The sequence below is a fragment of the Ipomoea triloba genome, chromosome 14 (assembly GCF_003576645.1).
Source record: "Ipomoea triloba cultivar NCNSP0323 chromosome 14, ASM357664v1".
Classification (NCBI taxonomy): Eukaryota; Viridiplantae; Streptophyta; class Magnoliopsida; order Solanales; family Convolvulaceae; genus Ipomoea; species Ipomoea triloba.
Window position 1 is genome coordinate 1987965 of NC_044929.1, and position 12322 is coordinate 2000286.

Genomic DNA, 12322 nt, shown 5'->3' on the forward strand with positions numbered 1-12322 from the left:
TTTTTTTTTTTTTTTTTTTTTTTTTTTTTTTTTTTATATTAACGCTTTGGAGCAATCAATTGTTACAAAGAGTTAATTAATTAGTCAAACACTTATATTGATTGTTTAACCAAGTCAAACATCTAATAGTAGTCAAATAAGCTAACTATGTTACCAAACATTGCTATTATTTTTCTAATATATACGCCTAAAAGCTTGGTAAGACCGCAGTAAATAATTGAAAGTATGTAATTACTGAAATGATCTGTTTATTTTTATTGTTGACATACCTCCTGGTCCTCCTCCTGGTGGACGATCTGGAGTTTCACTACCTCCTGGTGGGCTGCTCCAGGGGCATCTAAGACTACTCATAGGGACTGCACTATCTCTTCCTGTAACGTCATTATAATTATGAACAATCATTCATTCTTGCATATAAACTTCTTTATTTGCTTATTTTATTTTATTTATTTATTTATAAATTTTTTTGATTTTATATACAAAGGAATAACCAATGATTTAAAATATAGCAATAAACTTGGGAAGATCGAGTGGCTAGGGTAAATAAAATGCCTTTGTAAATTAAAGATAATAGGGTATAAATGGTGTGTGTGTATATATATATATATATATATATATATATATATATATATAGATAGATAGATATGCACAAGTTGAAAAGTGATTACCAGGTTGAGCAGTGCATGGAAACGTGAAGAGAAATGTGATGATCAAAAGAACTAAGAGAAATAATAATAATGGAGTATTCTTGAAAGTTGCAGCCATTTTCCAATTAGAGAAATTAGAGAGAAAAGAGATTTGGTTATCTGATGATGATATACGAAGTTGTATTCCTTAGCTTGTTTTATAGCCATCCACATTTACTTTTTCTATGACCATTGAATACGAAAGAACTTAATTACAAAGACAAATAAGAATTAATTCCATTTTTAGTCCTACGTTTATAAGTGACAATTCACTTTTAGTCTTTTTTAATTAAAACATCCTCATTTGGTCATAGTATTATTGCAGTATAACCATTTTTAGTCCTCTAAAATCATCGAAATATCGTTAAATACAAAGGCATTTAAATCTTTTTTATACAAAGTATGTTGGACCTTTATATTTTTTATGTTTATTTTTTTGAAAACATCCATAATTGAAGACTGAAACGTCATTGAATTTAACGATATTTAAACTGTTTTGTTGATAAATGACAAAAATGGTCATGTCACAATAATACTAGAATAAAAAATAGATGTTCTAATAAAAAAGGACTACAAGTAGACTACCACCTATAAATCTAAGATAAAAAATGAAATTAATTCGACAAATAATTAAAGTCCAAGTAGGTGGCAAGAAATTTCCACAGTCAATGTGGCCCGTCTGCACAGTGTGATAAGTTGCTATGAAGAGAAAAGAAATTATAAATATTAAATAAAAAAATTTGCAGCAAAGAAAGTTTAGGCTGGCTTAAACTGCATTGACTTGAAGTCTTATTTATTTATTTATTTTTTTTTTTAAAAGTCAGGTAATCATAACTTTGCCAGACTGATCCTAAGTCTACATGACCCCGCCCCTAGCTAGAAGTAAATCACTAGTCGCGCAATAAAGTCCACCGGTCAAATCATAATCTTCATGTGTGCACAAGGGATTCAATCAAGACCTTCCCCCAAACCCCAGACAAATTATTTTGTGGACTCTAGTCCAAAATACATAATTTACATACTGCATATCCATAATTTATATACTGAATGTTCATAAATAAATGTTCACAATTACCAATTGAATGTTTACAATATGAATTGTGAGCATTCATATGTAAATTGTGAAAAGGTAAATCCAAGTTCATGGTATAACTATTAAAACCCCCACACTGTGGCCTTCCGCCGTCATGACCTTTAAGTCAGGTGACGAACTAACTACGCTAAGTCGGAGTGAAGTCTTTCTCTTAGTCATTTTGGGAGGATGTGTTAGAGAATATGATCCGTCATATTGTGTATTTAAAACTAACCTACAAGTTTAAAAAAAAAAATAGAACTCCAAGATTTTATTTGTAATTAAACTACAACTCCAAGCCCCTACGGTGTTATATTATTTATTGTTCACACGGTTTTCCACCATTGTAGAAATTTTTATGTTGAACTTGTTGTGTTTTCTTTATGCTGTTTCCATTTTCAAATGTTTTGACAGTTACATTTTGAAATTTGTATCCGCAGAGAAACGGAAATTTTGTGCTGGGGAATGAAGAAATTTTGCAATTATCCTTTGAAGAATTTTCACATACACTGTGTCACTGACAAAACTGCATGATATATGCAAATTATATTGTGGACTAGCTTCATTTTGTATGCATGGTAAATTATATCGTGGACTAGGTTCATTTTGTATGGTAGGCCATAATTTAAAACGATACCATTAAGTGTCAAATAGTATATCATGTTTAATTACATTATGATATATTATGCTCATAATATTTGTTTATCTGTATGTTAATAATGAACCCAAAACTTAATGTACATAAACATTAATGCATGTGCTTCATATGTATTTCCAAGCCTAGGAGGTAATTGAACTGGTTGGAGGATGAAATATGAGATTCGATAGCTAGATTGTTTGATCGGCTTCCAAGTGATCGAAGATGTATTTATTCTATATGATCATAAATTTAAACTAACCTTGATGCTTGTGTGTTGTCGATTAATTTTCATTGTTAATTATTATTTGCTGACCACATTCATTCATTAGCATACTCAGGAAGAGATTCAATTCAATGAGATCGAGTGGGATTGGGTGTGGTGTTCATGCCACACTTGCACAAAGTCTAGGTTCTCCATGAGAATGAAGGACTTGGAGGGATTACATGCTCAGTGTACTTCTTGGTCTATATATGAGTGATTCACCTTGAAAAAGGGATAATTTGAGCACCAAATCACATGGTAGATATCACTTAAAAAGGTTTATGTTGTGATTCTTATATGTGCATTACCATCTTTGTCCTAGCTTAGATTTGTATATTCCTAATCCTTAGTTCAAGACATCTAAGAGTCTGATTTCCTAGCTCGAGGCCCTACTTTTATCTCAGCTCGACTTTCGTAATCATTTCTATTTTTAATATACATTTTAATCATTAATTTAGTGATCCATGTTCCATGTCGTTATGCTTGAATTCTTGTCAACATTATTCTACCTTAGAAAATAATCATATTTAAAACTTAAAAGAAAAAATCAACAAAAACAAAGATTTAAAAAGAAAGAAAAAAAAAGTACACTCAAAACATTAATGTATCAAATAACAATACAAAAAAAATACTATATATATTACTTCAAAAAAAAAAAAACAACAAAAACAAAGATTCAAAAAGAAAGAAAATAAAGTACACTCAAAACATTGATGTATCAAATCACAATTCAAAATACTATATATATATATATATATATATATATATATATATATATATATATATATATATACACACACACACACACTTCCTTCTTTGCTTTGCATCCGTGCTACAATTGTAGCGACGCTCAAGTTCAGCAGCAATGTGGAGCTGCAAACACCATTAGAATTATATAAGTGAATTACAGATTACTAATATTCAATATTATATAGTACGTGGAGCTCTGTCTCAAGGGTGAAGACAGAAAAATCATGTTCTAAGAGTCAAAATTATCACAAAAATTTGCAAGTCAACAATATCAATGGTAATTATACTTGATATCATTATATTTACCCTACATAATTGTAAATATATTATCAATAATAATTTTTTATGATGTTTTGTGTAATCATGTATGAATTACATACATAATTGTACAAATACGATTGAAAGCTTGTAATTGCTGAAATGATCTCTTTATTGTTGACATACCTCCTGATCCTCCTCCTCCGGGTGGACGAGCTGCAACAGCATTATGTGGAGGTGGGTGTGGGTGCTCGCTTACTGATTCAGGAAACATCATTATAATTATGCATGAACAATCATTCAATTCATTATCAAAGTAATTATAGATAAAGGATCACAAATAGTAATTTGCAAAAAAAACATGGATGTGCTTAAGATAGTTGTTTTTTTTTTTTTGTTTTTTTTTTTTTGTTTGGATGATGACAATAAAATAATAGAGTATATAGATATGCACAAGTTATTGAGTAGTGATTACGTACCAAATCGAGCAGTGACTGGAAACATGAAGAGAAATGTGATGATCAAAAGAATTAAGAGAAATAATAATAATGGAGTATTCCTGGAAGTGGCACCCATTTTCTAATTGGAGGAATTGAAGAGAAAAGAGATTTGGTTAGCTGATGATAAAAGAAGTTGTTGTACCCCTCATTTTATAGCCATCCTCATTTAATTTTTAAGTGGACAATGAAGACGAAAGAACTTAATTACAAAGACCAATAATTAAAGGCCAATTAACTAGGTGGCAAGAAATTTCCACGGTCAATGTGGCCCGTCTGCACAGTGCGATAGCTTGGTGTGATTGTGTGAATTGAAGACAAAAGAAATGAAAATACTATTAAACTCTAATTTTTCAGTCATAATTTCTATTTTTACTCATAAATTCTTATGTGAACACTTTTCTTTGGTTCACAAGATTAAAGTATCCTATATTTGTTTGACACATTAAGAAGTAAAAGTAATAGTAATGAAATAGAATTTGAGAGTATATATAATAGAACTTGAAAAGAAATTATAAAAATATTAAATAAAAAATTTGCAGCTAGCAAAGAAAGTTTAGGCCCTGACTTTTTCTTTTGAATGCTCACCTACTTCAGCACAAAGAGTCAACAACGCCCTTACTGAGACTCGATCTCATGACTTCCCATATAAGAGAGCTATTACATGCTATCTGAGTATAAGGTGCATGGCTAGACGCCTGACTTAAACTGCATTGACTTGAAGTCTTCCTGTTTGTCATTTTGTGAGGATGTGTTAGGGGATACGATCCGTCATATTCTGCATTTAAAACGAGTAATTCTACCTGTACTTTCAATTTGTATTCCTATTTTATACTCTTTGTGATTTAGCATGTTTTAATTACTCAATTTAGTAGGGTTCATGATTTTTATCCATTCGTTTTTTTTTTCTTCTTAGCTTCCATCAAATTTGAACACAAATAAGAGAAAATTGAGACTAAAGTTTTGGGAGTACATCAAGTATTTTTCATTTAAAACTAAGCTGCTGCAAGTTTATAAAAAATAAAGGAATAAGGGTTAGTTAAATAGGCCATTGAACTACATATAATATAATTACGCCATTGAACCTAAAAAAAAATATGATTGAATCCCTGAATTAACACTTTTCATGCAATTCGTTCAATTTGCAGGTTTCTAACCGGTCACCATATATATATATATATATATATACACACACACACACACACTAATTCTTTTACTTTTTACCTTTTTTTTTTCTTTTCTTTTCTTTTACCAATCATTATTGAATCCAAATATTCAAAAGTAAAAAATGATAATAATATAAATGAGTTTTATGATCATTAAAGAATATAATTAGAATATGATAGTGTATTTGTAAAACTGGGAGGTAAAGACCTTGTGGTCTAGTGGCACCCAGTGTCTCGGTTAACACTCTCAGATGGATAATGGGGAGTGGGTTCGAGCCTTAGTGGAGGTAACTATTTATAATTATATTTATGTAATAATTTTCTTGAACTATTGATGATGATAGAAGAAACGGTCATAGTCTCAATGCTAAGTATGATGATGATAGAAGAAACGGTCATAGTCCCAATGCAGTCCCAAAGTCTCAACTAAGTATGAACGTATTGCATAATACGTTGATATTTTATTTTCTCAAGAGAACGCCTGAATTATTAATTTTTCTTGATATTTTCTCAAGAGAACGCGTGAATTATTAATTTTTCTTGAATAAGATCATAAAAAGAGTCATAGTCTCAACGTTAAGTATCACATAATATGTTGATATTTTCATAAGGGAATTGTATAAGATAATACATTGATATTTTTAAAAGAGAACGCCTGAATTATTAATATATATATATAATTGTAATTTATATAAAAAGTTCTGTAAATCTGCAATAAACTTACATATATCTTAATCCCTAACAGTAAAACCTCTGCAATGAAGTATTTGCAAGGGCTGCTAGCTTATTGGTATATATAATAATCAGAATTAGTACATATGTTTTTTATTTTCAATTCGTTAAGTTTTTCGGGCGGCTCTCATGACTCAAGAATTCAAGATCAACATCAAGGACCATTACGGCCTGTTCCTGCAACAACGTAACGCCAAGAGAATTATGAATTACATAGAAATGGTTACTACAAAGCACAATAACTAGGCAGGCAATATGATGAGAACAATTATGTTTGTATTAGAGTTCACGAAATATAACTGTAGGAATACAAGAGTATATATACAAGAGAATCATAAGTAAACTAGGACTGAGAATCATAAGTAAACTAGGACTGAGACTTATAGNACGGAAGTAACCTGTAGCGTGTCACGTAAGAAGCAGAACCGGGGACCTGCGAGTGACTTGGTGAAAATATCAGCTAGCTGATCCTTAGTAGAAATAAAGTGCACCTGAATGTCTCCTGCAGCCACTCTGTCTCTCACAAAGTGATAATCAATTTCGACATGCTTTGTGCGAGCATGAAAAATAGGATTAGCACACATATAAGTAGCTCCAAGATTGTCACACCAAAGTTTGGGCACTGGAAGAGGTGAAATTCCTATTTCTCGCAGCAAAGAGAGGATCCACAGAACTTCAGCACATACATCTGCAAGAGCCTTGTACTCTGCTTCAGTAGAAGATCGAGCAACAGTCCTTTGTTTCTTGCATACCCAGGACACTAGATTGGTTCCAAGAAACACAGCATGCCCACTAGTAGACTTTCTATCCGTAGGACAACCAGCCCAGTCAGAATCCGAGAATGCATGAAGCTCACCTGAACTTGACTTTCTCAATCGCAGACCCAAAGACATAGTACCTTTAACATACCTTAACACACGTTTCAGTTGTTCCCAATGTGCAGTGGTTGGAGCATGCATGTGCTGACAAAGCAGATTAACTGCAAAGGATAAATCTGGTCTCGTGATAGTTAGGTACTGTAGTGCACCTGCAATGCTCTGGTATTGCGTGGGATCATCATATGGATCTGTACAGGTAGATATTGTCTTTGAAGTCGTAGTAGGTGTAGACACAGGTTTGCAGTCTGTCATACCAGCTCGTTTAAGTATGTCAGTCATATACCTGCGCTGAGAAAGCAACACTCCATCTGCACACTTGACTGTTTCAATCCCAAGGAAAAACCCAGGCACACCAAGATCTCTAATCTTGAAAGTACTAGAGAGCTTGGAGAGCAAAGCCTCCAATGCACCATGCTCATTGCTCATAACAAGAATATCATCCACATAAACAAGCAGGTAAACANCACACAAAAACTTTATTAGTACGCAGGTCCATGCACCTATAACCCCGAAACGAATCAGGATAGCCCAGAAAGACACATGGAGAAGACCTGTAAGACAGTTTATGACGATTATATGGCCGTAAGTGCGGATAGCACAGACAGCCAAAGACACGAAGAAAGGAATATGATGGCTGAGATCTGTGCACTAAGACATGAGGACTAGAGTTATGGAGAGTATGCGAGGGCATTTTGTTAATAAGGAAAACAGCAGCCTCAAAAGCAAAATGCCAGAACCGAGACGGCACAGAGGCACGAGCCATAAGTGCTAGCCCGGTTTCAACCACATGCTTGTGCTTCCGTTCCACACGACCATTCTGTTCGTGTGTGTACGCACAAGATTGCCTGTGACTAATACCAAGCTGAACAAAAACAGAATGTAACTTTTTATACTCAGCCCCTAAATCAGATTGAACAGCTTTGATTTTACGATTGAAGGCACGTTCAACTAAACATCGAAAACGCTCAAAAACAGAATATATATCTGACTTTAATTTCATAGGAAAATACCAAGTATAACGAGAAAAGTCATCCACAAATAAAACAAAATAACGATAACCCTCAGAAGAGAGTACAGGAGCAGGGCCCCAAATGTCCGTATAAACTAAATCTAGCACATTCGAACTAACAGAGACAACACGTGGCAATGGGAAACGTGCAGATTTACCCATTTGACACGCAGAACACACAGTATGAGAAGTTTTATTCGACTCACTAACAGAACAAGACTCCAAGACTCGATGTAAAACACGCTGATGCGGATGACCCAAACGATCATGCCACGTAGACGCCGAAGCACGAGCAGAAATAAACGCGGAAGGTGAACCAGAAGGAACCGGCAAGGTATAGAGCCCACCGGAACTATTGCCCTGCAAAAGAATTTCCTTGGTCCGAATATCCTTCACAACAAAGAAGGAAGGGTGAAACTCAAAAAACACCTGATTATCCGACGCAAAGCGCTGAACGGATAATAAAGAGGCAGAAAGACGGGGAACATGTAAAATATGAGACAACTTAAGAGACCTAGAAGGCGTAGAAATAGAAGCATGACCCACGTTACTAATAAGTAAAGGCGTACCGTCACCAACACGTAAAGTGTCGTTACCACCATATTCTTCAGAAGTAGAGAGGGCAGCTATATCAGGTGTGGCATGATGTGTTGCACCAGTGTCAGGCAACCAGGTATGAGCAGTCACGTTATTCGCCGAATCACCCTGATGAATAAAATTCGCTTGCGGAGAAACAACATAAGGCAACTTGTAACAAGACAAAGCCGAGTGACCAAATGAACCGCAAATTTGACACTGGATGGAAGAGCCTCTGCCACGGCCTCTCCCACCGCCACGTGACTGCCGACCAGAACCGCCGCCGCCGCGCCATGCAGAACCTCCGCGACCGCGAGCAGAACTAGAACCAGCACGACCGAACGGTACTCCGCCAGCCGAACGGCCTCCTCCACGACCACGCGACTGGCGACCTCCCTGAGCAGCGAAAGCCGCCGGTGCAGCACCTCCAGGCAATGCGTAATCATCACCGGCGATAAAGTCTTGCGCGCCTAGCAAGTCAGCAAGCTCAAGGAGCGTCACCGGATGTCCTCGAACCGCCAGCGAAGAGGTGACACCCTTGAACTCCGGTCGAAGGCCGCGGAACACGTACAGGTTCTGTTCTTCCAGCGTTACCTTCCGGCCGGCGAGAGCTAAATCTTCAACAATAAGCCGAGCTCGCCCGAGATACTCTACCGTCGATGAATCTCCTTGCCGGAGACCATGGAGTTGGCTAAGCAAGTGAAGTTGGCGGAATTGAGAGGCGGAAGCGAGGGACTGCTCAATGGCATCCCACAACTCCTTCGATGTCCGACAGCCGACGGCGATGGAGAGCACCTCCTCGGACAGCGAAGAAACCAGGAGAGACAGCAACCCTTGATCAAGGCGAGACCACGCAACAAACGCCGGATTCCGAACGCGGGCAGCAGCAGACACGGCAGGGAGGAACTCCTCCGGGCAAGGACACGATCCATCAACAAGATCAATGAGATCATGGCCACGTAGAAACGGGAGAACCTGAGTACGCCAAAACAAAAAATTGCGGTGGTTGAGTTTGATGCTAATGTAGTGATGAGCAGAAGAGAGCGACGACACGGGAGCCGGCGCCGCAGAACTCACAGCAACATCTGAAACGGTCCGCTCAGAGGCAGAGCCGTCATTCGTAGCCATGGGAACAAGAACGAAACCCTAGCGACTGATACCAGATGAGAACAATTATGTTTGTATTAGAGTTCACGAAATATAACTGTAGGAATACAAGAGTATATATACAAGAGAATCATAAGTAAACTAGGACTGAGAATCATAAGTAAACTAGGACTGAGGCTTATAGTATGACTCTATTATGTAGAGTCCTAATAAATATAATATTCAAATTGACCATCTCACTTGAGAATTGAAGATTTTTACGATGGCCTTTTAATTTTTATCAATTAATGGATTTAAATCTATTGGTTTAATGCTTGAGAACCTCTAAAAGCAAAAATTGCGACAGTCAATGATCGAGCTAAAACTTAAATTAACTTTCATGGGAGACAACCTCTGCTAACTAGTCAAGCTTTAATTTGTATCTTTAATGTTATAAATTTTACTCTCAGAACCTGTATATTGAACTTTTTAACTTGAGTAAGTTAATTATGAGTAACATAAGCGTGTTTGCTTTTTTCTGGGCAAATTATACTTAGGACCATTGAACTGCAGGATAAATATCTATTATTTTTACTATATTGAATGTTTATTTTTAATGTATTGAAAGTTCATTTTTTAGTAGTATACCTAAAATGAACCTCCAATAAATTTACAAAAAAAAAATTCAAAAAATGAACATTCGTACTAAAAATGAAGCATTCAGCATACCAATAATGAACGTTATGGATACCAATAATGAACCTGATGGCAATAGTCCATCTGGTAAGTTGGACCATATTTCATAATATATATAATGATTTCCTTTTTTAGTCCTTCATTGACTAGAGTAACAAAGAAGGATTTATTCAGTACACACTTAAGTAGTGAGTAGTGACTATAGGTTTTCCCCATCTCCCAACAAACTTACTTCAATTATATTAATTAAATTATTTCATTGCTCAAATGAGCTCTTAATTGCCGACATACCTGACGAATAACATGGGGGGTTATAACAGATCGGAGGAGGTTCCGGATACCTCGCCTGGGTTATTCTTCTGGGTATCTTTCCTTCTCTCAAATACTACCTATTGAACCATTGAATTAAGCTTGTGCGAGCCCTCGGCACCTGTCCTACTTGAGCCCCATCACTTTTTTGGCTACCAACATCGGCTGGTACCAACACATCTTCTTTTCCCGAGTTTAAAGCAATGAGTTAAACAATAAAACATAGTAAAAATTATGATACAGTAATTAAGTGATAGAGCACAAGTGCCTAGCAATAGTGTGTGCATATATGATTATTTATATCATAATAAATATATAAATAAATGAAACATATAGAAAACGATCAACAAGATGATTAGTGGTTACCATGTCGAGCAATACAAGAAAACATAAAGAGAAATGACATCATCAGAAGGACCAAGAGAAATGGAGAATTGGGATTGGCATTCATCTTGCAATATGAGGAATTCAAGAACAAATTAAAGCTAAGAGATGAGATTTAGTTAGCTTGAGGATATATGGAGTTGTGTGTGTGCCTCGTTTTATAGCCATCCTCATTTACGTTCCAATAAGCTTGGAAAACGAAAGGAAGGAAAAGTAAAAGAGAAACACAATTTTTGTACTTCAATTATTATATTTTATATATGAATTGTTTAGTTCAAATTATTTAAGATAACAAAAGGTTATCTTTACTCGGGTTATATAATGTATGTACACATTTTTTTTTTTTTTTTTGTTTAAGTTATCCCATTTTAACAGGGAATACAACTACATTAGATTTTTACCTACTTTGAAGGGTAACATTCCCTCTCTTAGGTTTTCTTAGATTAGGTTACCTTTTTTTTAAAAAATAAAAATAAAAATAAAAATTATTGTGCCCTTTTAACCATTCCTTTAACTTCTAACCATGCTTGTCATATCCATTTTATTTTAATGTTTGTAACCTTAATTAGTTTTAATGTTTATTGAAATACATAAAGATAAAGTATGGGTATTAAAATAAAATAATCACTATAACATAAAATATAACTCTCAACCAAACATGTTTGTATTGCATATATCTCAGTTTAACAAATTAAAACAAAAAATTCTAACATTCATAAGAATCTAACATTTTCAACAATCTAATATTTCTTAATGTAATGACATTTTGTGTACTAAATGGCCTACAATCAATGAGACTAAAATATTTCACACACAAAAATCATTGTTCGATCGACAAAATTAACTCTTGAACTTAATTAATGTCGTGGCGGTGTCTCAAACTAAATCATCAATGAATTAAAAAAAAATCATTGGCATAGTTGATGCATTATTATTATTATTATTATTATTATTATTTTTTTTTTTTTATAGTAACCAAAGGAATGAACACGCAACCATTATTTGAGTTGTGCATTAGGTAAACCCTGACCTATGATCTTATCGGGTAAAAGACTACAAAGATATAAATTAATATAGTTTGTGATTATCAAGTTAGCAATCTGCCCATCTTAACTGAGATTTTCTGCATAATTGCAGTATTATATTAAGTTTATGAGAATGTTATAAGAATGTTGTTTGATCCGACTATTCAAAGCAAGCCTAACAAATATGTGATAGTCAACGTAGTTGATGTGTAAGGTAGTCAAATTTGTTACCAGCTGTATTATGATAGATGATGTCTTGAAATTTAGTGCGGTTCATCATTTGAATATTCTACATT

At 34.8% G+C, this 12322-nt stretch overlaps 3 long non-coding RNA genes across 4 annotated transcripts in view; all 3 read right to left on the reverse strand.

Moving 5' to 3' along the window:
* The window catches only part of LOC116003839, a 2603-nt gene extending 1809 nt beyond the window's left edge, over positions 1–794 (reverse strand). Inside the window, exons 1-2 of the long non-coding RNA XR_004094716.1 lie at positions 669–794; positions 270–371 (exon numbers count right to left, since the gene is read on the reverse strand). This is a non-coding gene — a long non-coding RNA (uncharacterized LOC116003839). The remainder of the gene's footprint in view (positions 1–269; positions 372–668) is intronic.
* A 2666-nt stretch (positions 795–3460) lies between these two features.
* LOC116004153 lies at positions 3461–4277 on the reverse strand. The gene is made up of 3 exons (XR_004094740.1): positions 4148–4277; positions 3855–3926; positions 3461–3533 (listed from the first exon to the last, which is right to left on the reverse strand). It is a non-coding gene; the product is annotated as an uncharacterized LOC116004153 (long non-coding RNA).
* Positions 4278–9648: 5371 nt separating this feature from the next.
* On the reverse strand, positions 9649–11094 carry LOC116005230. Of its 2 annotated transcripts, XR_004094904.1 has the most exons (3): positions 10984–11093; positions 10600–10797; positions 9649–9679 (listed from the first exon to the last, which is right to left on the reverse strand). It is a non-coding gene; the product is annotated as an uncharacterized LOC116005230 (long non-coding RNA). The 2 variants fall into 2 exon arrangements; XR_004094903.1 differs by lacking the exon at positions 9649–9679 and having other exon boundaries at positions 10316–10797; positions 10984–11094.
* Between the last annotated feature and the right edge of the window lie 1228 nt (positions 11095–12322).